Genomic DNA, 10,247 nt, shown 5'->3' with positions numbered 1-10,247 from the left:
GTTTTTAATCCTCATGAAAATTCTTCAGCAGTTTAGTGCATGTTTCTCCAAGTTTGCACTTTTCCCCGTGCAGTTTTGCCTTATTTACAGATCTTTCCCCCCGAAGAAATTTCCTGTAATCTACTTTTAAAATAAAGTTTTGATGGTTTCAGGAAAAGGAGCATCACCTGAAAGTTACAACAAAGTGTGGAGTATAAACAGTACTGTTGCAGCACTGTCATAAAGAGTTCCCAAATAAAAGCCATCTAGATGAGTGTGCCTCTATATATTCCCCCTCCATAAAGACACCCAGGGGCATGGAAAAGGCGAAAGAGCAGCATATCTATCGACATACATAGCTGAGAAAGGGAAACAATGTTAAATCAAACTTCTCATGCTTCTCTGTATCCTGACCACTCTTCTACATTGGGTTAATTTTTCAGACAAAGCAATTCCCAAAAATTTGTCACCTGCACTGTCAAGGACACTCCTTGCTTTTGCAGGATCCGGCCGATTCAATTCCAGATGCAGCAAAGAGGAATACTGGTTCTTTATAGATTAGGGGTAGGATTTTGTGAATTGCCAATGGATAATAAAGCTTTCTCTTAATATATGCAGTTTTGCACACATTCTCTGGGAACTCAATCACAGAACTTGGAGAAAAGTGAATTTCAAAGGATAGTGTATTGCGCATTGCTTTGGGAACTTGGAGTTAAGCAGGTTCACATTAAAATCTGAACTGAATTTCTCCTTCACCTCTAACTCCTATTTCATAAGGTAAAGGTAAAGGGACCCCTGACCATTAGGGTCCAGTCGTGACTGACTCTGGGGTTGCGGTGCTCATCTCGCTTTACTGGCCAAGGGAGCCGGCGTACAGCTCATGTGGCCAGCATGACTAAGCCACTTCTGGCGAACCAGAGCAGCGCATGGAAACGCCGTTTACCTTCCCACCAGAGCGGTACCTATTTATCTACTTGCACTTTGATGTGCTTTCGAACTGCTAGGTTGGCAGGAGCAGGGACCGAGTGACGGGAGCTCACCCCGTCGCGGGGATTCGAACCGCCGTTCTTCTGATCAGCAAGTCCTAGGCTCTGTGGTTTAACCCACAGCGCCACCTGTGTCCCTTAACTCCTATTTCATAGCCACATGATAATGTCAGGGCTGACCCAACATGTCACCAGCCTTTGTTCCCAGAAGGTCTTCCGTCCAGGTGATGAAAAAACATGGACCCACTTAGCTTTGGTGAAGTGGTGGCCTCATATTCTACAGTTTCCTTGTTTCAATTATCCACTTTCTGGTCCTCATCTCATGACCCATGAAAATGGTTATCTAATGATACCCCAAAACACAACACAACAGGAGTCGTGTTTCTGGAAGATGGAGTGGGGTGGGGTTGGGAGGAGCACATAGAGGAGATAGACAGGATCCATGGACAAAAACAAAATAGGGCTGAAGAATGTGATGTGGGGGAGCAGGGTTGGTGAATTGGGAAAGGACTGTTATGGAATCTACCACTTACACTCCATGTACACATCAAGTGTACCTCTTACATTATGTACTGAGAGAAGTCCACATCCTATGGAATGGATCTAGCTTGCCCTTCTGCAAAGGGAAGGAAACAACAGCTTCTCATTTTTCTTACAGCCCCCCCCACCCATGCCTACACCTCTGGAGCAGCTTTTCAGGGCCAACAGAGTCTCCCAGAGGTACTGCACCTGTACGATATCCAGAATTTGCCGTCATTCAGGAGGGTCAATAGCGGACCCATTGCTTGATTATGCGTGTTTGTTTAACATTTCATAATGATGCCCTGATGCTGTTCTGTGAATACCTGTTCATTTTTGGCCTTTCTTCAAATTTTGCTTTCCCTTGCAGACGTTAAAGTCACAGGTTCCTTGTTAGCATTTGGTATTGAGAGCAGATGTGTCCATTACCTATCATGTTCTACTAAAGAATGGATGGGTTATGAAAGGTCAACTTCAGCATGCCTTTCAATCTCCATTATTATTTCCTCTACTTAGTTGCCACAGGCTCAGCAGAAAGACCATAGTCATTAGCATAGGACTGCCTGAGCTTCAAAACAGACTTTGCTCAGAAACATCCTTTCCCTCTTCTCCCCTCACCATTGTAAATGTCTATCTGAGCTGGCATTCTGCAGGTGACCAAATGAACCTCAGTGCTCCAGTTCAGAAATATCGGCAAGTATCTAAAAATATACTTGCCTTGTATCTTCAGGGTTTGAGGAGTGTACCACTGCTGCTGTTTAACATCAATTCATTCTGGCAATGTGCAAGGCACTGGCGAAGGACATAGGAGTGTTTGTGGCTTCCACACAGGGAACTGATAAAATACAGCTGCTGAAAAAGACAAAGACAAGGGGGTGAAGGCCTAGTCCATTGGCAGTGAACCTATGGCACAGGTGCCAGAGTGGGCACGCAGAGCCCTCTCCGTTGGCACGTGCCATCACGCCAGCAGTGCCGTTGTTTGGGGTTTTCAAATTGAGCAGCAGCTTCCCCCATGCCTCCTCGTGAGTAAACCACTCCCACCCCTCTGGCAGCAGCTTAGAGGCAGTTTATCTCCGCAAAGCAGCTGTATTCCTGCCTCCCCGCGGCCCCGACGATTGGTGGGATTCTTTTTTGCAGTCAGCAGGCTGTAGTTTGTGTGATTGGTGACTTTGTCAAGGGTTTTCGTTGATTGGTTGCTGCCTGCGATCCTTGAGACTATGTTTCTGCTCCACATGCCATAGGAAGAGTTTATAATGTGTGTGAGTGTTTTTCTCCCACCCAAAAAACAACTGTGTTCCAAGGTAAAGGTAAAGGGACCCCTGATCATTAGGTCCAGTCTTGGGCGACTCTGGGGTTGCGGTGCTCAACTTGCTTTATTGGCTGAGGGAGCTGGCGTACAGCTTCGGGGTCATGTGGCCAGCATGACTAAGCCGCTTCTGGTGAACCAGAGAAGTAAACGGTAATGCCTATTTATCTACTTGCACTGCGTGCTTTCGAACTGCTAGGTTGGCAGGAGCAGGGACTGAGCAACGGGAGCTTACCCCGTCGCGGGGATTCGAACTGCGACCTTCTGATCGGCAAGTCCTAGGCTCTGTGGTTTAACCCACAGCACCACGTGCGTCCCAGCCCCCCAAAGCTCTGCAAGTCTTGGCAACCCCTTAAAAAACTCTGGGCAATGCCCCCCAAAGCTCTATATGTTGTTTCTGCTCCGCATGCCATAGGAAGCATTTATAATGTGTGTGAATGTTTTTCTCCCCCCAAAAAACAACTGTGATCCAAGCTCCCCCCAAAAAACTGTGCAAGTCTTGGCAATCCCCCTCAAAAAACTCAAGGCAATGCTCCCCCAAAAGCTCCATAACTCAGGCCAGTCCCCCCCCAGCTCATTTTATTATGGTATATTAATTATTATCCCACATTAAATTGCCGTGTAGGCACTTTGTGATAAATTAGTAGGTTTTGGGTTGCAGTTTGGGCACTCGGCCTCCAAAAGGTTTGCAACCACTGGCCTAGTCAGTTGTTGTGGACCGGCTGGATTCATAGGAGTAGTGGGAGGCTGCGGCATTAACATATGAGAGTGCTGGAGGTGAAGTAGTAAACAAGTTACCCAATCAGAATCCAGGGGGTGGAGTCAGAGGGACTATAAAACCAGCTCTGGGAGGGGCGAAGGAGGAGTTTGTTGGGAGTTGGGTGGTTGGTTGGAGTGGGAGTGAATTGGGATAGAGTCTGTGGGTAGGTTGAGTTAGTGTAGCGAAATAAGCTGAGTCAGGAACAGTTAGGGGCTAGGAAGACAAGTAAATATCTGAGAGTTGGTTTAGTGAGTGAGAGCAGGTAGCGGAAGTTATAGGTCTGGATAGGCACCCCATGATTGTAATGGACCGATACCGTTTATGAAACCACACTGCAATAAATAAACAGAAGTTTATGTTTCAATTTAACCCTGACTGGACTCAGTATTGTACCAGGTAGGGCCTGGGAGGTGGCAGCGAGAAATAAAGTGGTGGCACAGGGATCCATAGATGGTGAAATGTCCGGGGACCCTGTGTGTTCACCACAGAGTCAGCAGCTGGGAAAGCCCCAAGGGAACCCCCAAGGGAAGAAGACTCACAGCTAGGGGATTGGAGGTGGAATGATGATGAATGGTCAGAGGGGGAAGACGGAGCAGCCTGGGAGGAAGAGGTTCAGAAGCTGAATTCAGAAGGGTCTGGTGAACAGGAAGAAGCTGTGGCAGAGAGCAGTTCAGAATCAGAGACAGAAGCAGAGGCTGGAGCGGAGGGAGGCCAAGAAGCAGACCTCCCTCTTTTAATTGTTTTCATTGTTGTTCTGTGTTTTTTTTTTTAATGCCCCTTGTTTTATTATACCTTTCATTTGTGGATGTTTGTTTTTAACATTTTTTATGAAATAGTGCTATTGTGTGTTTGAATTGTGTGTGTTTCATTTTTTGTAATTGGTTTTATGCTTGCAAACCTCTTAGAAGCCATCTTATAAATTAATCATTATATAAACAAAACAAAACAAAACAAAATATAAAATACTTTGGGCCCTTGGCCCCGGCCTCCATGCATTGATGAGTTCAACACGTGGAGAGGCTACGTTTGGCCTGTACAACCAGCACACGTGAAGTCTCTCTTTGCACAATCTGATACTTTGCAGACCGTTCATACAACCTCCCAAGACATGGAATCTGAGATTAGGTTTGCTTCCATGATCCTAATTCCTCTCTGTGCTCTGGTGCAAAGTTTTGGGACTTCTGAACATATGCTGAATTATACCATGAGCCAGTTCACATCTTCGTCACAGGGAGACAATGACTCGGGTATGCACCTGCATGTGTGACTCAGCCCTGGTTTAAAACTACAGTATTTTTCACTCTATAAGATGCACCAGACCATAAGACGCACCTAGTTTTTGGAGGAGGATAACAAGAAAAAAAATCTTCTGAATCCCAGAAGCCAGAACAAGAGGGATCGCTGCGCAGCGAACGCAGTGATCCCTCTTGCTGTTCTGGCTTCTGGGATAGCTGCGCAGCCTGCATTCTCCCCATAAGACGCGCACACATTTCCCCTTACTTTTTAGGAGGGAAAAAGTGAGTTTTATACAGTGGTACCTCGGGTTAAGTACTTAATTTGTTCTGGAGGTCCATTCTTAACCTGAAACTGTTCTTAACCTGAAGCACCAGTTTAGCTAATGGGGCCTCCTGCTGCCGCCGTGCTGGAGCACGATTTCTGTTCTCATCCTGAAGCAAAGTTCTTAACCCAAGGTACTATTTCTGGGTTAGCGGAGTGTGTAACCTGAAGCGCATGTAACCTGAAGCGTATGTAACCCGAGGTACCACTGTAGAGCAAAAAATACAGCAAATCATGTTTGCTGTGATGAGTTTTGCAGCCCCCTGTGCTGGACTCTGACATCCTTTGTCTAAACTTATCAGATTCAACTGCTACATGCAATGCATCATATGCGTGCCCGAACGTGCCCTCACCCACTGGTCTTCTCACAAAGCAAAAGGATAGGTAAATGCTACTGCAGGCTTTGGTGAGGTGAAAGGTCCTTGTTCCCCTAGAGGATTGACACATTGCAACAGCTTCATCTGATTAAAAGGGGATGTTGATCATTAGTTGACCCACGTTTCTTTCTTTCTTCCCTCCTCCTCCCTGACTTTTGGCAATCATTCAAAGTGTTCCCAGATGCCCATGAGCCTGTTGGTTACCTGCAAATAAAACATATCTTTATACCAGGACATTAATGTTAATGAGTAATATCAAAAAGTGCCATTCCCAGACCTTTTCTTTTCTTTTCTTTTCTTTTCTTTTTCTCCTCTTTTGGATGGGGAGGGGGGCCGGCAGCCAGAGCTGGTTGGCATTTTGATGGATTGAATGATGGAAGGGAAACATATGCTTTCCAGATTGAACGCCAAGCGTTTGCTAATTCAGAGTCCAGGTCCCTTCGAGCTGCAGCCAAATAAGAATAAATTGCGTAGTATTTGTTACCCACTAGGGATTAATTATTGTGGTTTAGGAGGTAAGTAGCTGCATCACTGAAGGTTACCAGTTTTCTTCTTTAATGCATGGTTAAGAGCTCTGAGGGAGGAGGGGAAATGGCCGAGAGCAAGGAACACAAATATTTCTATCAAAGGAAGGCCGGACAACGGCGAATGAGGTCAAAATGCTCATCTGCAAAAATAATAGGCAGTTTTGCTAATTTGCGGTATTGCTTGTATGCTCCCTTCGGGTGAAAATTAAGGAGCCCAGACAAGGCAGCAGGAACATGGCTGTTTTCTTTGTTTGTTTTTAGTTAGTATGACAATTGACCTGTAGCTGGTACTGCCTTAGAAAGAAATAGTATTGTTCCCCAAAGGTCTCTTGTCAGCCTTGAGCTTACAATCTGTAAGAAAGGAATCTTCCATCTGTCAGAAAGGACTGCATTCAAGACAGTATCCCCCTGAGCACTGTGATTTTGTGATGATGGTTTAAGGAAATTAGCTCAAGCCTGTGATAAAAGTAAGTACTTAATCTGAGTTTGAAAACCGGCCATGGTTGTTGTTGTTGTTGTTGTGTGTTTCCCTGACTCATGTAAAGTTTTGATGGGAAACAGAAAAGCCGAGGTTACGAGAGCAAGATAGGCAGTGATGTAGCAGAGGGGAATCTTGGAAGGTGCGTCATCGAGGTACAAAGATGTCATCTAATGGAGTGCATGAACTGAAGATGATATACACGACTGTGACGCACCTCACTTTATCCTCGTAAAGATAACCAGGTGAGGAAGACAGGGTTCAGACAGTGAAGGACTCTTGAACTTCTCAGTTGAGCAGGGATGTGAATCCAGGTCTCCGCAGCAAAACCCCAGCATGCTAACAGAGGCACTAGCTTTTGCCAGTTTAGGGCACAATCTTAGCTTCCCTACTTTGCCCCATCTGCAGCCCTGCCATGCAATGTGGCCATGGTAAAAACAGGGTAGGATTTTAGGGATCAATCCAGGCCAATAATTGCATCAACCCTAGGCTGTTACATGGACTGGATCCAATGTTGTCTCACGAAAGCAGTGAGACCCAGCTCAGGATCTAGTGGATCACCAGCCAGCTCATCCCAAACCTCCCTGCTCTTGAAATGTCCTGTGTTATGCTGGTATGGCTTGTATGTGTGTGTAGATAGGTTTCTGCTAGAACTGATGCTGGGTGGGAGCTTACCTGCTTTGCATTTCAATCCATGCTGCAGAGCTTGAAAACTGAGGAAAATGTGCTGAAAGAAATTCGTTTCCACTCAAATAGACAGGATGCTAACCACTGGCCAGGATGATGAATAGCAAGGCAATAGCCACATGAAAACAACAACAATAATTGCTTGCTTTTTATACAAAGTGGATGGAATTGTAAGTTTGCATGCTCTGAAGAATAAAAGTGAGCCACTTGATTTCCCACTGAATTTAGTACATTTACATCCTTTCTCTCAACACTGAACTCAAGGCACTGTACAACCTCCCATCCAGGCACTGACCAGCCCAGCCCCCAGCCTGCTGCCTTTCAGCAAGATGGAACTGTATTAAATGATTAGACCAATGGTATTTAACACCATATAACACATTGGACGCGGGTGGCACTGTGGGTTAAACCACAGAGCTGAGTACTGTGAGTCCCATTTCTCACCTTTTGATGGGCCTTCTCTGCAGTGACTCCCAATCTGTTGAATGCTCTTCCCAGGAAGGTTTGCCTGGCGCCTTCATTATATACTTTTAGGCACCAGGCAAAAGCATTCCTTTTTAACCAGGCCTTTGGGTGATCTGATTTACATCCTATTCCCTTTTAAAATGTGTTGGGGCTGAACATGGATTAAAAGCCAGATAAGCAAACTTAGTAGTGTCAGTTGAGTGCTGGTGGTTGCTAGGTTGCGGAGGTCCTTGTGACACGCCCTTCATTGTGACACCTCCCTCTGCTGGCTCCTTGGTCGCTAGGGCTCTAGAGGCATAGCAATCCCATTTGGTTTGATCATTCAGCGAGTGAGAGAGAAGTGGATGGAGATGTAAGTAGACTTTCTCATCAGCATCTGCATTCTGTACTGATAATGCTCCATGACAGTCTTAGTGAACATTTAAAATACGGAGGTCCTAAAGAACAGCAAGGGAAGTGGGTGGCGCTGTGGGTTAAACCACAGAGCCTAGGGCTTGCCGATCAGAAGGTTGGCAGTTCAAATCCCTGCAATGGGGTGAGCTCCCGTTGCTCGGTCCCTGCTCCTGCCAACCAAGCAGTTCGAAAGCACATCAAAGTGCAAGTAGATAAATAGGTACCGCTCCAGCGGGAAGGTAAACGGCATTTCCGTGTGCTTCTCTGATTCGCCAGAAGCGGCTTAGTCATGCTGGCCACATGACCCGGAAGTTGTATGCCAGCTCCCTCGGCCAATAAAGCGAGATGAGCGCCGCAACCCCAGAGTTGGTCACGACTGGACCTAATGGTCAGGGGTCCCTTCACCTTTACCTTTAACACATTGGACAAGTGGGGCCTGCAACAAAATGTGGCAGTGTGGAGTAGCACCCAGTCAGGATTCAAGTTGTTGTATTCCATCTGTCAGCAAACATCCCATGGAACCACTGAGCAGATTCCAGAAGGCTATTTTGGGCCCTCCCCCAGCCTTAGGGTATTTTCCCTAAAAAAATTTTTTGTACTTCTACCAACTTTGGGGTCCCTGCAAGTCTACTGTCTTCTTGTGTGTTGATGGTGCCATTTTGGGCAAATGCAAAATACTGACTGACTGGAGGCACCCTTATGTTGTCAATATGTCACTTTAATGGTCAAGGATAGTAAAAAATTATTAATGGGATAGTAGAGGTTACTACTTGCTCTTCATCTTAAAATATATTTCCAGGTTACACAAAGAATTAAAGGTAGCTGTGCTGACTCTTAAAAAACGTCCAAAATCCAAAATAGGGTAATACTTTTACTAGGCCAACTGAAGTGTCACAAATAAAAGCCAGCCAAAATTTCACAAAAATAAGGGTTTTCAAGGCACGTCTATTCGCCTACATGAAATGTGTTTATAAGCAGAGAAAACAAACAACAATTTTTATTTCATACAATAAATGATGATGATGATGATGATGATGATGATGATGATGATGATGAATAAATGAACAAGTTACATGTGGGTCAGGGAGGCACAACCAAAGATGAATATGCTTGAAAGAAGATAGAAAAAGTTTAAAGACAAAGAGGTGCATAAGATGAATCAATTTTTTCCCTTGTAATAACTATTCAGGATTTGAAATGTTCTTATAAATTAAACATAGAACCTCTGTATGTTGCATTTTGCATTATTATTATTATTATTATTTTTATTTTTAAAGGGTATGAAATGCTGCGCTCTATATGGGGTGCTACCACTGAAAAGACCGACCTAGAGGGTAAGTATTTGTGTCCAAGCATTTTTATGTTTTCTTGGGTATATGGAACACATTTCTAGTGTCTATTCTTCAATAAAAGAAGATATATTGCAATAAATCTTTAAATTTCATCTCCTTTTTCCTGTGTTGGAAGCCGCCCAAAGAAACCGGGGCAACCCAGCCAGATGTGCAGGGTATAGATAAAATTAGTACTACCAATAAGAAAATGCCAGTTGATTCTGGAAGCTGGTTGCTATGCAACGTAGCCAGCATTCTTCGAAAAGTGAACTATCAGACATACTAGTTTTACATCCAGTTGTTTCCGCTCCACAAAAATGAGGTTGACATTGGTGTGTGTGTGTGTGTGTGTGTGTGTGTGTGTGTGTGAGAGAGAGAGAGAGAGAGAGAGAGAGAGAGAGAGGTGGGATTTGTAGTCCAACAACATCTGGAAAGCCATGGGTTTCCTCTCTCTGGGGCAGAACATTATTGGTGCTGGATCAGAGTGTGTAGGACCAGGGCTTCTTTTCAGCCAGAACTCACTGAAACTCAGTTCTGGCAAGCAAGCGTGTGCTATTGACATTTTAAGAGAACAAAGGAGGTGTTCAGGGTGAGTTCTGACACCTCTTTTTCTAGAAAAATAGAACTGTGTAGGACCACCCCATACAGACGGAAATGCTCTTGAAGTGCACTTTTAACAGATAGCTGAATAATACTCAATTTCTTTATGGAGATTAAAATCTTTCCTTGAACTCCCTAAAGGCTGATTATATTAAGGATGCAAATTCAGCAGCACTCACTCAAGTCATCTTCAGGAAATGTTTTTCTTTTAAAAGGACACAAATGTACTGGTCTCACAAAACAATCTTTCCAGACTGTAGACAGGGATTTAAATTTAGGCAT

At 44.7% G+C, this 10,247-nt stretch overlaps 1 long non-coding RNA gene across 1 annotated transcript; it reads right to left on the bottom strand.

The window, feature by feature from the left end:
• Positions 1–6,250: 6,250 nt before the first annotated feature.
• On the bottom strand, positions 6,251–7,382 carry LOC309339505. Its single transcript, XR_014155423.1, has 2 exons — positions 7,165–7,382; positions 6,251–6,467 (listed from the first exon to the last, which is right to left on the bottom strand). It is a non-coding gene; the product is annotated as an uncharacterized lncRNA (long non-coding RNA).
• Between the last annotated feature and the right edge of the window lie 2,865 nt (positions 7,383–10,247).

This window comes from Podarcis erhardii, assembly GCF_964252035.2.
Source record: "Podarcis erhardii genome assembly, chromosome: 3".
Taxonomy (NCBI): Eukaryota; Metazoa; Chordata; class Lepidosauria; order Squamata; family Lacertidae; genus Podarcis; species Podarcis erhardii.
Note: the sequence above shows the minus strand (reverse complement) of the source record. Positions and strands in the feature narration are given on the sequence as shown.